The 16732-nt window shown below is 38.4% G+C and overlaps 1 non-coding gene across 1 annotated transcript; it reads right to left on the minus strand.

The window, feature by feature from the left end:
• Positions 1-15780: 15780 nt before the first annotated feature.
• Positions 15781-15889, minus strand: LOC128067154 (U6 spliceosomal RNA). Its single transcript, XR_008201356.1, has one exon. It is a non-coding gene; the product is annotated as a U6 spliceosomal RNA (small nuclear RNA).
• Positions 15890-16732: the final 843 nt, after the last annotated feature.

Genomic DNA, 16732 nt, shown 5'->3' on the forward strand with positions numbered 1-16732 from the left:
CTAGGATTAGATCTATTTGTTCAGAACTTATGACAGGATAAATTCTACATGAATAATGTACTTGAGGATTACATGGTTGAATTACTTCATAACATATAAGATGGGGAAATTTTCATAACTATGAATTTAAATCTAGAACTGATGAAGAAAAGCATTAGTACATGTACATTCATATTATATGCATATTATGTAAATATATATTAAATTATATATGCAATACATTATATAATACTATTGTGTTGTTATATATTACCAAATAACACTGTTATATTTAACATTATATTTTATTATGATTACATGTTATATAATATATATAATGCATGATAGTATCTTATGTGCTCTAAACTCAGTTTGGTAAAATACAACCGTATTTTTTTTAGTGTTTAGCATTTTACAAATCATTGGCTTCTCTTATTAATCCAGGTGGCTTAGTTGGTGAAGAAACCACCTGCAATGCAGGAGACCTGGGTTTGACACCTGGATCAGGAAGATCCCCTGGAGACAGAAATGACAACACACTACAGTAATATTGCCTGGGAAATCCCATGGACAGAGGAGCCTGGTGGTCTACAGTCCATGGGGTTGCAAGAGTCAGGCACATCTTAGCAACTAAATCACTACCACTTACCCCACCACTAAACCCAAATGTATGCAGTTACAGATCAAAGAACCACATTCTGTCAGTGGTTGGAAACTATTACCCTGAATTTTAAAAATGTTATGTTAAAACTATGGACTTTAAAAATCATTCATAAGTCAAATGTTTAAAATAGAAAAAAATGTGATGGGCTTTAAAGGGATTTGTATTACTCATTTATACTTTTATGAAAATAATTTAGGTAAATATAGATCAAAATAATTCACAGGCGATTGTATATTAAACTTCTTTAAAAATAATCTTACAGTTAAAGTTTCAGTGAATTTTATATTGAGGCTATGCTGCTGCTGCTGCTAAGTCACTTTAGTCGTGTCCGACTCTGTGCGACCCCAGAGACAACAGCCCACCAGGCTCCCCTGTCCCTGGGATTCTCCAGGCAAGAACACTGGAGTGGGTTGCCATTTCCTTCTCCAATGCATGAAAGTGAAAAGTGAAAGTGAAGTTGCTCAGTCGTGTCTGACTAGTAGCGATCCCATGGACTACAGCCTACCAGGCTCCTCCATCCATGGGATTTTCCAGGCAAGAGTACTGGAGAGGGGTGCCATTGCCTTCTCCACATTGAGGCTATACTTGTTTTTAAATGTCCAACAATAAATGAATTGAATGGGTCCACAAATTGCTTAATGAACTTATGTATACCTTTTAAAACAATAATTACAGTCATATTGTCCATCAGTGGATGAATGGATAAAGAAGTTTTGAGATATATAAATATGTATGTGTATATGTGTGTGTGTGTGTGTGTGTATGTATATGCATATATAAAATCCAGCCAAAAATGAGGAAATCCTATAATTTGCAGCAACATGGGTGGACCTTGAAGGCATTATGTTAAATGAAATAAGTCCACCAGAGAAAGATAAATATTGCATTATCTGATTTATATGTGGAATCTCCAAAAATAGAAACCAAATAGAAACACCAAAAATAAAAACCAAATAGAAACACCAAAACTAAAAACCAAATAGAAACACCAAACTTATAGAAAAAGAGATCAAATTTATCGAAGCTAGAGGCAGGGAGTCAGGGGAGGGGAATCAAGTGAAGGTACTCAAAAAGTTCAAACTTCCATCCATAAGACAAATAAGCATCAGGAAAGTAACATACTTGATGGCCATAGTTAGCACTGCTGTATGACATACATGGAACTTGTTCAGAGAGTAGATCCTAAGAGTTCTCATCACAAGGAGAAGGTTTTTTCTTTTCTTATATTGTATATGCATGAAATAGTGGATGTTAAACTAAATCTATTGTGGTAATCACTTCACAATTCACAATATATTTAAATCAAATCGTTATGCTTAAGGGTGTAGGTCAATTATTTCTCAATGAAACTGGAAAAATATAATAATCATTGACATAGTAAATGTTTACAATGTGACAAATTTTAAAAAAATATGGTATATTCAACATAATTATAATTGTATAAATTTATAAGTATATTAAAAACTAAGAATATATAAAAGAAAAACAAATTTTTCTACTATTTGGTAAATTGTAGGTACTTTTTGTGTTTTCTTCTCCAAACTGGATTTAGTATCTGCTGTAGATTGAATGTTTATGGCCCCCTGCCCCAAATTAATCTTGAGACCTAATCTCGATATGTTGGTATTAGGGGATGGAGGCCTTTGAAAGATGATTAGGGCATGAGAGTAGAGAGCTCATGAATGGAATCAGTGCCCTTATGAAAAGGACCCCAGAGAACTCTCTCCTCTATTTCTCCATGTAAGGACACAGCCATCTACAAATCAGAATGGACCCTCACAAGGCACTGAATTGGCTGGTACCTTTATTTTGGACTTCTCACCCATCAAAATGTGAGAAATAAATTTCTGTTGTTTATGAGCAATCCAGTCTATGGTAATTTTGCTAACAGCAGCCTGAACCAAGTAAGACAGTGTTATAAGTGTATATTTTATTTTGGAAGAATCATTTGGTGGTTCCAGTTCAAATATAACCTATTATATTGCTAGCCTGGGGAAAGGTTAAATTTAAGTTTGGTTTCTACTGAATGCCTATTGCTTTTGTACCGTAGTAAAATTAAAACAAAACAAAACAAAACACTGTTAGGTAGAACCATTGTAAGCATGGGATTGTCTATAGAACAACAGAACCCTGAAAGAGAGAATGATTTATGACCCTACGGTGTTACCCTTCCACTTTACAAACAAGGACAGTGAGTTGCAAAGACGTGTTATATAACTCTACATTATGCAAGTAGCTCTAGCTTATTACATCTGGCCTGGCATTTTCCCCACAACCCCAGATTGTGCTGTACTCCAAAAAAGCAACAAAAACTTATTATAATTGAAATCTTGACCATTAATCCAGAAAAATAAGCAGTAGCCTAAGTTTCTCAGCAGAGTTACATTTTGTGATTTGTATTGAATTTTAACGAAATTGTGTGCAAGTTATAGACCCAAATACTTCACAGTAAAAAATGGCTACCTTTTATGTTCAGGGGGGAAAAAAAGGTTTTATACTTAAGATTAGTAGATGTGCTTTTTGTCATTCAAAATGACTTCTTAAGTTTTTATGGCATTTGAATCATGCAAATAACGTTTGCATCTTCACTATGATAGTGTATTTCAATCTCCGGCACAGCCCTGGCTAGGTGGTTTAATCTGTCCCACTTGTGCTTCAAGAAACTTACCCATGTAAGATCTAACATAGAGTTCCTGAGCCCTCATATTTAGAGGCTCAGCACTCTCTTGTCTTTATAGCCTGAGAAAAACTATTTAAAACCACAGAAACAATGGTGGTTAACATCTTTTGTCATTGTCATTATCAGTTTACTGTGATTATTCCTCAAAGAAAAAGGTGAAGAGTAAGCGCACCCTAAGTAACAGATTCCTCCTGCAAATGAACATCCTGAACTGAAATTTGAAAATCAATTAATTCCAACAGTTGTGGTTAGGGGTCTCATTGGGCATTATCACCCAAAACAAAGTTAGAAGTGAGAGAAGATATTTCATGTTCAGAGAGCAGATTTATATCCATTTCTCCCTCCAACATAAAAAATAAAAAAGAGCCTTTTCTAAGTTATACTCAATGTAAGTGTTTTAACATTATAAAATCATCCTAAAGGGGGAAAGGTCTTTTAACTCAGCAGTCACGTTAGTTCATGCCCACATCCTATCCAGGGAGGGGCCTGTGTAAGGACGTTTGCATTTCTGGGCAAGTAGAAGACAGTGGACTAAAGACTGGCTCCTCGTCTTGCTATCTGAGCCCTGAATCAAGCCTTATTCCACTCATTCCTCATTCTGTTCTGTTTTTCCTTAGGCAAGAATATGAGGCACCAAATCAATGTCAGGTAGTAATGGCTTTTCTGATATTTGCAAGAAAAGAATTCTAATAGAAATATGCATAGGAAATACACTGTAAGGAATATACCAGCCTGAGCCCCAAAGTTACTTCAGTTCAGTTCAGTTGCTCAGTCGTGTCCAATTCTTTGTGACCCCATGGACTACAGGACACCAGGCTTCCCTATCCATCACCAACTCCCAGAGCTTATTCAAACTCATGTCCATAGAGTTGGTGATGCCATCCAACCATCTTATCCTCTGTCATCCCCATCTCCTGCTTTTAATCTTTCCCAGCATCAAGGTCTTTTCCGGTTAGTCAGTTCCTGGCATCAAGTGGTCAAAGTACTGGAGCTTCAGCTTCAGAATCAGTCCTTCCAATGAATATTCAGGACTGATTTCCTTTAGGGTGGACAGGTTGTATCTCCTAGTAGTCCAAGGGACTCTCAAGAGTCTTCTCCAACACCACAGTTCAAAAGCATTAATTCTTAGGTACTCAGCTTTCTTTATAGTCCAACTCTCACATCTATACAAGACTACTGGAGAAACCATAGCTTTGATTAGACAGACAGAGTAATGTCTCTGCTTTTTAATATGCTGTCTAGGTTGGTCATAGCTTTTCTTGCAAGGAGCAAGCATTTTTCAATATCATGACTGTAGTCACCATCTGCAGTGATTTTGGAGCCCAAACAAATAAAGTCTGTCACTGTTTCCATTGTTTCCCAATCTATTTACCATGAAGTGATGGGACCAGATGCCATGATCTTATTTTTCTGAATGTTAAATTTTAAGCCAACTTTTTCACTCTCCTCTTTCACTTTCATTGAGAGGCTCTTTAGTTCTTCTTCATTTTCTGCCATCAGGGTGGTGTCATCCGCCTGTCTGAGGTTATTGATATTTCTCCCAGCAATCTTGATTCCAGCTGTGCTTCATCCAGCCCAGCATTTTGCATGATGTATTCTGCATACAATTTAAATAAGCAGGGTGACAATATACAGCTTCAACATACTTCTTTCCAGATTGGGAAGCAGTCTATTGTTCCATGTACAGTTCTAACTGTTTCTTCTTGGCCTGCATACAGATTTTTCAGGAGGCAGGTCAGGTGGTCTGGTATTCCCATCACTTTCAGAATTTTCCACAGTCTGTTGTGATCCACACAGTCAAAGGCTTTGGTATAGTCAATAAAGCAGAAGTAGATGTTTTTCTGGAACTCTCTTGCTTTTTTGATGATCCAACAAAAGTTGGCAATTTGATCTCTGGTTCCTCTGCCTTTTCTAAATCCAGCTAGAACATCTGGAAGATCACAGTTCAGGTACTGTTGAAGCCTGGCTTGGAAAATTTTGAGCATTACTTTACTAGTGTGTGATATGAGTACAATTGTGCAGTAGTTTAAACATTCTTTGGCATTGCCTTTCTTTGGGAGTGGAATGAAAACTGACCTTTTCCAGTCCTGTGGCCACTGCTGAGTTTTCCAAATTTGCTGGCATATTGAGTGCAGCACTTTCACAGCATCCTAAAATCCAAAGTTACTTAGCTTGGTATTTTTCTATTTTTCCTTAGCTATTCAATTTATTACTATAACTGTGAATGTTTTCATTCTTATAACTATAGTAATTATAGTTCATGAATTATGTAGTTATTAAGATTAATTTTACAGAGACATCAAAGTCGTTTAAAGTCACAACCTAAGGAGCTTTGTTTCTGAAGCCTGGACCAGTGTTCCAGGGTTACCTGACACACCATTCTCCAGCTTACAAATCTGAACTACACCATCAGACATTAAAAATCACTCTATTGAGGAGAAGGAAAACCTTTGATCCAACAGTTTTGGGGCTTCCCAGGGCGCTCAATTGGTAAAATACCTGTTTGCCAATTCAAGAGACATAGAAGGTGCAGGTTTAGCCACTGGATTGGGAAGATCCCCTGGAGAAGGAAATGGCAAACCACTCCAATATTCTTGCCCGAGAAATCCCATGAACAAAGGAACTGGCAGGCTGCAGTCCATGGGGTCACAAAGAGTCAGACATGACTTAGTGACTTAGCATGCATGCAGTGTTAGTTTAAACTTCTTTTTCCTTAAAATCAACATTTCCATTTCCCCTATAACTTCTCTTTTTTGTGTTTATAATATACAGAAAATATTAAACAACTAAAATAGTAACTCATGTGCTATGAATTCAAAAGTTAATTGACTAATGCTAAATAAATCCATGTGAAAAATACAAAATGACTTAGTCACAATATTTCCTTTGCCAGCATGCATATCAGGGAATTTGAATATTCTCTCCTCCCTTTCCTTTGCAACCCCACACAATATGTAAACAAACTAGCAAATAAGTAACTTGCACAGAAGTTAAATTTTGATTCCTGCTCTAAACAAATTAAAGCTTCAAACTGTTTAACGTTCATCTATCTCCCATCTTGATAAGGATAAACTGTGGAAAGCAAGTTTTTTACCACCATATTTGACTACAGTGACTTAAGTCATTTCTAGCACTATCTTTATCAGCTTTAGCTGAAATTAGCTATTAGGTTGTGCTTCCTGTCAAGTCAAGGCAATCAGCCTCTAAGAATGACACACAATATGACAGAGCAAGTCAGTAAAAGTCTAGCCTAGAACTAGTTTGCAGTGATACCAAAATGGCAACAAAATTCTACAAGGTTCAAAAATTGTTCAGATTAGCAGAGCTGCTATCCAGTCTACCTTCTTGATTCTTAGTTGATTGACGGAGAGATCAAGTTTAATCCTGGAAACACTCAGAAACCTCAGGCACACTGGTTACATCCCCCCTGAGAAAACTGAGGCATTTTTGTAAACTATTTCCAAATGGTGCACCTCAGTTAAACCTGCTTAAAATATAACTGATTTTAGCAGGTGGAAGTGGTTTAGCACCACTGACCTTTGCTGTCAAGTGCCAGAAACATGACTTTGAAATTTAAGGGCCACAAAACACAGTAAACGTCACCAATTAGGGATTAAAATAGCATTCAGCAGAAGTCTAAGTGTTTGTTCAACAAGGACCCAGAACTTTACCCGAGATGAAGTTTCAGTTTAATCTCTTCACTCTGGCCAAATAAAGTGCGTCCCAACTTCAACAGAATGAGTGTTCAGGCTCTTTTTCTGCCCTTTTCCAACAGCATTGCTTATCTCATATTTGCCAGGATGTAAGATTATTTACGTGGGACACTTGTGAATATAAAACAATTTCTCTGGACTTCCTGGTTGAGAACTTCTAAGAGATGGACCAGAGAATCGGTATATTTTCCAGAGGTCTCAGATGACGCATTTGGGAAAGCTGCCCCTCCAAACTCAACACATGATTCCTAAGTAAAAGATAATGACTGTAATCCTAATCTAATCCTAGCAGAAAGAAAGGATTTTTAAACTGTAGCAAAATAATTTAAAAAAGTAACTTAAGAAGGTGAGAAAGAATGCCTGTAACATTATTAAAAAAAAAAAAAACATTGCATTTTTAAAATGAATAAGATAATCATTTCAATATGAACATTTTACATAACAGGTGTCAGATCTTCAGACTCTAAGCTCATCAAACACAATGATAGATTTATCATAAAATGAAAATGATTTATTTAAAATGTTAAGGTACAGAAAGTCCTATGTCCTACCCACTGCCTTCAAAAAATGGCAAATACCAAAATAATGACAAAATCAAAATATCAAACATTGATAAATAAACATGGTAATCACAAGTATAGGGGAAAAATGCAACAAGTAGAACAATTTATGCTTAATAGTCTCAGAAAATGGTAAAATAAGAATTTAGAGTAGGAATGCATCAAGAAATGCAAAATATATTCCTATAAAATCACAAGAATTAATTTCAGAAATGAAAAAGTGAGCATTGAAATAAACACAACAACCCCAGAATTATTCCATAGTTAAAAGATTGTTGGTTAGTTGCTAAGTCATGTCCGACTCTTTTGGGACCTGATGGACTAGAGCCTGCCACATTCCTCCGTCCATGGGATTTCCCAGGCAAGAATACTGCAGTGAGTCTCCCTTTCCTTCTCCAAGAGATCTTCCTGACCCAGGGGTCTAACCTATGTTGCCTGCATTGGCAGTCAAAATCTTTACCACTGAGCCAACTGGGAAGACCAGTTAAAAGATAGAAGTGAATTAATTTCCCTAAAAACAGTAAACAAAAGCTTAAAAAACGGAAAATGCAAAACAAATTGGGAGTTCATGAGGATATTTCTGACTTCCATATAACAAGAATTGCACAAAAAAAACCTAGAGAGAATGAAAGTAAGGGGATGGTAAGATAATGATAGAAAAACGGACTCAGAACAGAAGCAATGTATGAATTTCCAGTTTAAAAAAGGGCATTGAGTACCAATGCAAATGAGTAAGCAATTCCCTTTGAGACAAACAAAAACATCCATGTGCTTAAATACACTTGGTAAAATTTTAGAGTACTAATTAAAAGAAAAGAGCTAAAAGTTTCAAAATGACAAAAGCTTATTAGCATCTTAGTAAGGAAGAGAATTTGCTTGACATCAGACGTTAATCTGAATCACTAAATACAAAAAAGGAATGGATAAATATATTCAAAGTCCGCAGGAAATGTAACTTGGAGCTGATTATTCTATATCCTGATGAGCAATGTATCAAATATGAGGGCAAAGTAAAAGAAAACAACCCAAGAAAATTATGCAATCAGAAGTAATAGTCATAGATGCTCTCTGAAGAAACAGTAGAACATATAATCAATAAGAAAAAAGAGGAGAGGAACTAGATGGCGGAGGAGTAGGTGGACGTGGAGTACATCTCTCTCCATGGATACATCAGGAGTACACCTTCAGACATGGAAGTGCATGCATCACACCAGCTGAGAGCAAAGAGGAGTCCCTGACCAGCAGAAAAGAGTATATAGAACCACATAAAACTCGGTAAGATGAAGGAACTAGGAGGAAAAACAGGAGTGTTGGTAGGACTGGACCTGCCTTCAGCAGGTGGGGGAACTGAAGCAGGGGTCTGATGCCCACATAGGGCAATTGTCTGAGTCAGAGGAGAAACATTTAAGGCTGAGAGGGAAACAGCTGATCTGTGGCAGCCTACATGAAATGAGGATCAGACAGTCCTTGCTGCAGCTGTACATACCCTGGACAGGGACGCAGGTCCCCTGGAAGGTGCAGTGGCTGGGAGCTGGAGTTTAGGGGTTGTGGAGCAATCCCAGGGAGAGGGCTGCTGTTGACTGTGAAGAGACAGATTGAGGGGATGTGAGGGAGGAGACTGTGGTGGGAAATGCCTGTGGAGGAAAGCCAGGCAGCCATGGAAGCAAGGCGATACTGCTGAGTCACACATAGGGGATGAATCCATCACCATAGGCTTTCTCTCCCCACATGTCACAATTGGCAGCTGAACAACAGAGAGGCTGGCTCGTCAAATGCCTGACGCACTGAACTACAGAGTAGAACCCCACCCAGGGTGCCCCTTAAGTGCCTGATGCCTCAAACTACATGGTAGGACCCTACCCAGAGTGACCCTTTAAGTGCCTGATGCATCAAACTACAGAGTAGGACCCCAGTAAGAGGGGGCCTGCCAGGGTCCAGCCCTAGTGGATCCAGGGAATTCGAAGGGTGGAAGGAGTAAGCGAGGAAAAACTTACTTATTTAGAAATATAAAGAGAAATTAGGAAAGAATAGTGTAGTAGGAAAATTTAGTGGAAAAAAGAGGCTGAATAACTTGGTTTACCCTGAGAGCTAATAAAACCTCGAGACAAGAGGTTTGCACCATCTATATTAGGCCACCAGCGCCCACTTGAATAGCAGAGGATGCCCCACCTTGGGCTCCCTCTCGCGTGGGTCTTAGAAGCCAGGGCAAGTAAGTATACGTGGTGAGCTTCCACGCTCCAGATGGGAATTCAGCCTGAAAAGAAAGAAAAAAGACCACATGGGGGAAACCAGTCTTTCCAGTGACTGGCCCATCCTTTATTGTTTGGAAAAGCTTTTTATACTTTCGGTTGTACATAGAGATCAATGGATAATACAAAGTTATGTAGCATCAGCAGCCCTGACTTTTATCGAGACCAGGCTTTCTCTCTGCATACCTAGCTGTATACACAAGTCTTAGGTGATTTACATCATCTTATGGCCAGAAGGCCTATTAACATTTTACGGCCCTTTTCTGATAAGGGTCTGTCAACCAGAAAACTTATTTGCCTTAATAGTGTTCTTTTCCAAAATCTGGTGCCACTCTCAGAAAGCACTAAATAAAGTTACATTCTTACATAGCAAGGACACAACAATTTATAACAAAGAATGAGGAGTACAGTGATTTATAACAAAGAGAAAATTCATTAACTCAAAAAGTCTAGTGTTGCTAACATCAAAAAGTACTATATTCCTTTATCTATATCCCAATTACATTGATTAATATCCTTCAGGTGCCTAAAAGATAAAGAATATGGAGGCCTGGCAGCAAACATTAACTCAACAAACTCTTCACCCAACTAATTCTTAGCTCTAAAAGGCTCTATATCTTTAAGATGTTTTAAGCTTCATGCCTCTCGCGGTTGGGGGGCTGTAAACAATCACAAGTTGTAAAGTCTCCAACTGTCAGGCAAGTTAGAGAGCCATCAGGGGGATTTGAGCTGAAACATTTCTTTCATATGCAGGAGACCAGTTGGAGCTCTAAGTTGACTTTTTCCAGAGAAAGATGGTCGGGGATAGCCCCCTGTAATGTCAGAAGAGTATAGTATAGCAGACAGTAACAGACAGATTTTGGTTTTGGGGTAAGATGCTCAGGCAGAGGACCCCTTGAGACCTGACTCATCTTGCCCGTCAGGTCTCTCCACATGAGCTTGTCATGGGTGGGATCTCCCATGCTGGCTCCCATCAGGGGCCCCCTCTATGTGCCTGACACACTGAACAACAGAGAAGGGCCCCAGGCAAAGGAGCCCTCTAAGTGCCTGAATGGGCGAAGCTAAAAGAAAGACTGGCCAAAGAGGCCTTCTGATTGCCAGCTACAAGAGTCTCAAAGAAAGACTCTGATAGGGCCATAACTCCTGCAGTGGAGGCAGTCCATGTCCCTACACACAGCGCCGCCAGGGTCCCTGCAAGCCAAACAGCCTGTGCAGCCTTCACACTCAACCCTCACTGGGGCAGAGATTCCAAAGGGAAAAAAAAAGCTTGTGTCTATGCGCACAGGACTGCTTCAGTTGAGTCCAACTATTTGCGACCCTGTAGACTGTGGCCTGTCAGGCTTCTCTGTCAGGGAGCGGGGTTCTCCAGGCAAGAATACTGGAGCGTATTGACCAATACTGGTTGCCATACCCTTCTAGAACACTGTATTTCCTGCAGCCCTAGCTGCCAACCCCTCTGAGTACCTGGTGCTGCCAGAACCCCTGCAACCGAAACAGCTGCCACCACCTCCACACCTGGCCCTCACAGGGCCAAACCCAAGTCTTCTAGGACAGCCTCAGGAGCAAACCCCAGTGTATGACCCACATGTAGAGGTGGAAATAAAACCGCAATTGAAACCCAGGGGCAGTGTGGCTAAGGAAGAAGAACCAAAACCTTCCTACCAGCTGTACAAGCTGCAGATTAAAATCCACATGATCAACTAGGCAGACTCTGTGTCTATGGAATATACAAAAGGTCATTGAGAGCTCCCACAAAAGAAAACACACTAGTTCTGATAGCTGTGGGCATTGGAGGCAAAAACATATAGGAGTAGGACCAGATCACAATCTGAGCTGACTCCACCGCAGGTCCAGAGATCAGCACAGTGTTGGAGGATGTGCTAGGGAAGTGAGGTGGACTGTGGCTCCCAGCGCGGGAAAGGACTCTGACAGCAGTGACTTAAGAGAAACATTTATTATTCTTATGTTTTGACTTGTTCTGTAGATTCTTTTGGATTTTTTTTCTTTCATTTTTCTGTTTCTCTCCAACTCTGTTGTAGTTGTCGATTTTATTGGCTCTATGAAACCTAACTAAGCTTTTGAACTAGTTTCCCTACCCGCCCCTGCCACCAAGTCATCTTTTTTATTGTTGTTACAAACCTTTGTCTCTACATTGGTTCTGTGGAATTTTCCTTTTTTTTTTTTTAATTTTAAATTTTTAAACCTATTATTATTTTTTCTACATTTATTCCTTTGTTTGCCTTTTCTATTTTCTTTTCCTCTTGCAGTTAATTTTTAATTTATATAAACGTTCTTCATCTACCTCTATTTAACTTTGCATATCAAAGCAGAGACAATACTTTGCCAACAAAGGTCCGTCTAGTCAAGGCTATGGTTTTTCCAGTGGTCATGTATGGATGTGAGAGTTGGACTGTGAAGAAAGTTGAGCCCTGAAGAATTGATGCTTTTGAACTGTGGTGATGTAGAAGACTCTTGAGAGTCCCTTGGACAGCAAGGAGGTCCAACCAGTCCATTCTAAAGGATACCAGCCCTGGGATTTCTTTGGAAGGAATGATGCTAAAGATGAAACTCCATTACTTTGGCCACCTCATGGGAAGAGTTGACTCAGTGGAAAAGACTCTGATGCTGGGAGGGATTGGAGGCAGGAGGAAAAGGGGATGACAGAGGATGAGATGGCTGGATGGCATCAGTGACTCGATGGATGTGAGTCTGAGTGAACTCCAGGAGTTGTTGATGGACAGGGAGGCCTGGCGTGCTGCGATTCATGGGGTCACAAAGAGTCGGACACGACTGAGCGATTGAACTGAACTGATCTATTCTTTTTTTCTTTTGTTTCTTTCCTTTCCTCTCAACATATTTGTTAGGTTTATTTTCATTGCTTTATTGCCCACTTGGTACCTTGCTTTAGTTTTGTTTTCCAGTTTGTGCTTTAGTTAGTTTTGTTCAGGTATATATAATTTTTGGTTTCCTTTGTTCGCCAGGTCAATCTATTGTACTCTATTTTTGTTGGATGTTTTTATTTTTTGTATGGGTATATATGTAAATGTGCGTATTCAGTCACATTTTTTATTGTTGTCATAAACCTCTGCCTCTATGTTGGGTTTCTGTAGTACTGTGTTTTCCTTTCTTTTTTCCTTTTTTATTTCTTTTTCCATTTTTTCTTTTTTATAATTTTAATTTTTAATTGTTTTAAGCCTGGTATATTTTTTCTATATTTATTCCTTTGTTTGCTTTTCTTACTATTCTTTTCCCCTTGCAGTTAATCTTTTTTTTTTTTTTTTTTTGGGCTATTGTTTAATTTTATTTAATAATGAAAAAATTAAATTTTATAAAATGTGACTTTTATTTTTTCTTTTCAGCATTCATTTATTTATTTATTTATTTTTTATTTTTATTTTTTTTATTTTTTTTAATTTTAAAATCTTTAATTCTTACATGTGTTCCCAAACATGAACCCCCCTCCCACCTCCCTCCCCATAACATCTCTGTGGGTCATCCCCATGCACCAGCCCCAAGCATGCTGTATCCTGCGTCAGACATAGACTAGCGATTCAATTCTTACATGATAGTATACATGATAGAATGCCATTCTCCCATATCATCCCACCCTCTCCCTCTCCCTCTGAGTCCAAAAGTCCGTTATAGACAGCTGCGTCTTTTTCCTGTCTTGCATACAGGGTCGTCATTGCCATCTTTCTAAATTCCATATATATGTGTTAGTATACTGTATTGGTGTTTTTCTTTCTGGCTTACTTCACTCTGTATAATCGGCTCCAGTTTCGTCCATCTCATCAGAACTGATTCAAATGAATTCTTTTTAATGGCTGAGTAATACTCCATTGTGTATATGTACCACAGCTTTCTTATCCATTCATCTGCTGATGGACATCTAGGTTGTTTCCATGTCCTGGCTATTATAAACAGTGCTGCGATGAACATTGGGGTACCTGTGTCTCTTTCAATTCTGGTTTCCTCGGTGTGTATGCCCAGCAGTGGGATTGCTGGGTCATAAGGGAGTTCTATTTGCAATTTTTTAAGGAATCTCCACACTGTTCTCCATAGTGGCTGTACTAGTTTGCATTCCCACCAACAGTGTAGGAGGGTTCCCTTTTCTCCACACCCTCTCCAGCATTTATTGCTTGCAGATTTTTGGATCGCAGCCATTCTGACTGGTGTGAAGTGGTACCTCATTGTGGTTTTGATTTGCATTTCTCTGATAATGAGTGATGTTGAGCATCTTTTCATGTGTTTGTTAGCCATCCGTATGTCTTCTTTGGAGATGTGTCTATTTAGTTCTTTGGCCCATTTTTTGATTGGGTCGTTTATTTTTCTGGAATTGAGCTGCATAAGTTGCTTGTATATTTTTGAGATTAGTTGTTTGTCAGTTGCTTCATTTGCTGTTATTTTCTCCCATTCAGAAGGCTGTCTTTTCACCTTGCTGATATTTTCCTTTGTTGTGCAGAAGCTTTTAATTTTAATTAGATCCCATTTGTTTATTTTTGCTTTTATTTCCAGAATTCTGGGGGGTGGATCATAGAGGATCCTGCTGTGATTTATGTCTGAGAGTGTTTTGCCTATGTTCTCCTCTAGGAGTTTTATAGTTTCTGGTCTTACATTTGGATCTTTAATCCATTTTGAGTTTATTTTTGTGTGTGGTGTTAGAAAGTGATCTAGTTTCATTCTTTTACAAGTGGTTGACCAGTTTTCCCAGCACCACTTGTTAAAGAGATTGTCTTTACTCCATTGTATATTCTTGCCTCCTTTGTCAAAGATAAGGTGTCCATATGTGTGTGGATTTATCTCTGGGCTTTCTATTTTGTTCCATTGATCTATATGTCTGTCTTTGTGCCAGTACCATACTGTTTTGATGACTGTGGCTTTGTAGTAGAGCCTGAAGTCAGGCAAGTTGATTCCTCCAGCTCCATTCTTCTTTCTCAAGATTGCTTTGGCAATTCGAGGTTTTTTGTATTTCCATACAAATCTTGAAATTATTTGTTCTAGTTCTGTGAAAAATATGGCTGGTAGCTTGATAGGGATTGCATTGAATTTGTAAATTGCTTTGGGTAGTATACTCATTTTCACTATATTGATTCTTCCGATCCATGAACATGGTATATTTCTCCATCTATTAGTGTCCTCTTTGATTTCTTTCATCAGTGTTTTATAGTTTTCTGTATATAGGTCTTTAGTTTCTTTGGGTAGATATATTCCTAAGTATTTTATTCTTTTCGTTGCAATGGTGAATGGAATTGTTTCCTTAATTGCTTTTTCTACTTTCTCATTATTGGTGTATAGGAATGCAAGGGATTTCTGTGTGTTGATTTTATATCCTGCAACTTTACTATATTCATTGATGAGCTCTAGTAATTTTCTGGTGGAGTCTTTAGGGTTTTCTATGTAGAGGATCATGTCATCTGCAAACAGTGAGAGTTTTACTTCTTCTTTTCCAATTTGGATTCCTTTTATTTCTTTTTCTGCTCTGATTGCTGTGGCCAAAACTTCCAGAACTATGTTGAATAGTAGCGGTGAAAGTGGACACCCTTGTCTTGTTCCTGACTTTAGGGGAAATGCTTTCAATTTTTCACCATTGAGGATAATGTTTGCTGTGGGTTTGTCATATATAGCTTTTATTATGTTGAGGTATGTTCCTTCTATTCCTGCTTTCTGGAGAGTTTTTATCATAAATGGATGTTGAATTTTGTCAAAGGCCTTCTCTGCATCTATTGAGATAATCATATGGTTTTTATTTTTCAGTTTGTTAATGTGGTGAATTACATTGATTGATTTGCGGATATTGAAGAATCCTTGCATCCCTGGGATAAAGCCCACTTGGTCATGGTGTATGATCTTTTTAATGTGTTGTTGGATTCTGATTGCTAGAATTTTGTTGAGGATTTTTGCATCTATGTTCATCAGTGATATTGGCCTGTAGTTTAAAAATATGGAACGCTTCACGAATTTGCGTGTCATCCTTGCGCAGGGGCCATGCTAATCTTCTCTGTATCGTTCCAATTTTTTAGTATATGTGCTGCCGAAGCGAGCACTGCAGTTAATCTTTAATGTGTATAAATCTTCTTCCTCTACCTCTGTTTAACTTTACATGTCTATTCTTTATTTCTTTTCTTTCTTCTCAACATATTTGTCAGTTTTATTTTCATTGCTTTATTGCCCACTTGGCACCTTGCTTTAGTTTTGTTTTCCAGTTTGTGTTTTAGTTAGTTTTGTTCTTAACTGGTAATTATAATTTTTGATTTACTCTGTTCACCAGGTCAATACACTGTACTTTATTTTTGTTGGGCTGCTTTGACTTTGCTCATGGGTATATATGTATATGTGTGTATTACATTATTTTAATTATTATTTACCTGATTTTGTAACTGCCATTTGTCTGGGGTTCATCTTTGATTTCTAATTTTTGAATATCTGTTTTAATCTCACTTAATGCCATAACAAACCATTTGTGGAATTTTCATTCTTGACCAGAGATCAAGCCCTGAGCCTTTGGAGTGGGAACACTGACTCCACAACCCTAGACTACCAGAGAGCTAACCCTAGTGGGTATCAAATAGTGAGAACTCACACAAAGGAAACCACTGGAATACGAGACCCAGCATCACCCAACCACCACTAGCACCCTGTGCAGGACGCCTCATCCAAACAACAAACAAAGCAAAAATACAACCTCAATCATCAGCAGAGAGTATTACCACCTCACTCAGCCTTGCCCATCAGAGGAAAAACATACAAACAACACGCAAACAAAAACTCAGCAAAAATCTCACCCTATATGAAGCTTCCACAAACCACTCTACCAACCTTAGGAGGGCAGAAACCAAAAGGAAGAAAGAATTCAACCTTGAAGCCCGGGAAAAGGAGACTTCAAACAC

Source organism: Budorcas taxicolor, chromosome 21, assembly GCF_023091745.1.
Source record: "Budorcas taxicolor isolate Tak-1 chromosome 21, Takin1.1, whole genome shotgun sequence".
In the NCBI taxonomy this organism is placed as follows: domain Eukaryota; kingdom Metazoa; phylum Chordata; class Mammalia; order Artiodactyla; family Bovidae; genus Budorcas; species Budorcas taxicolor.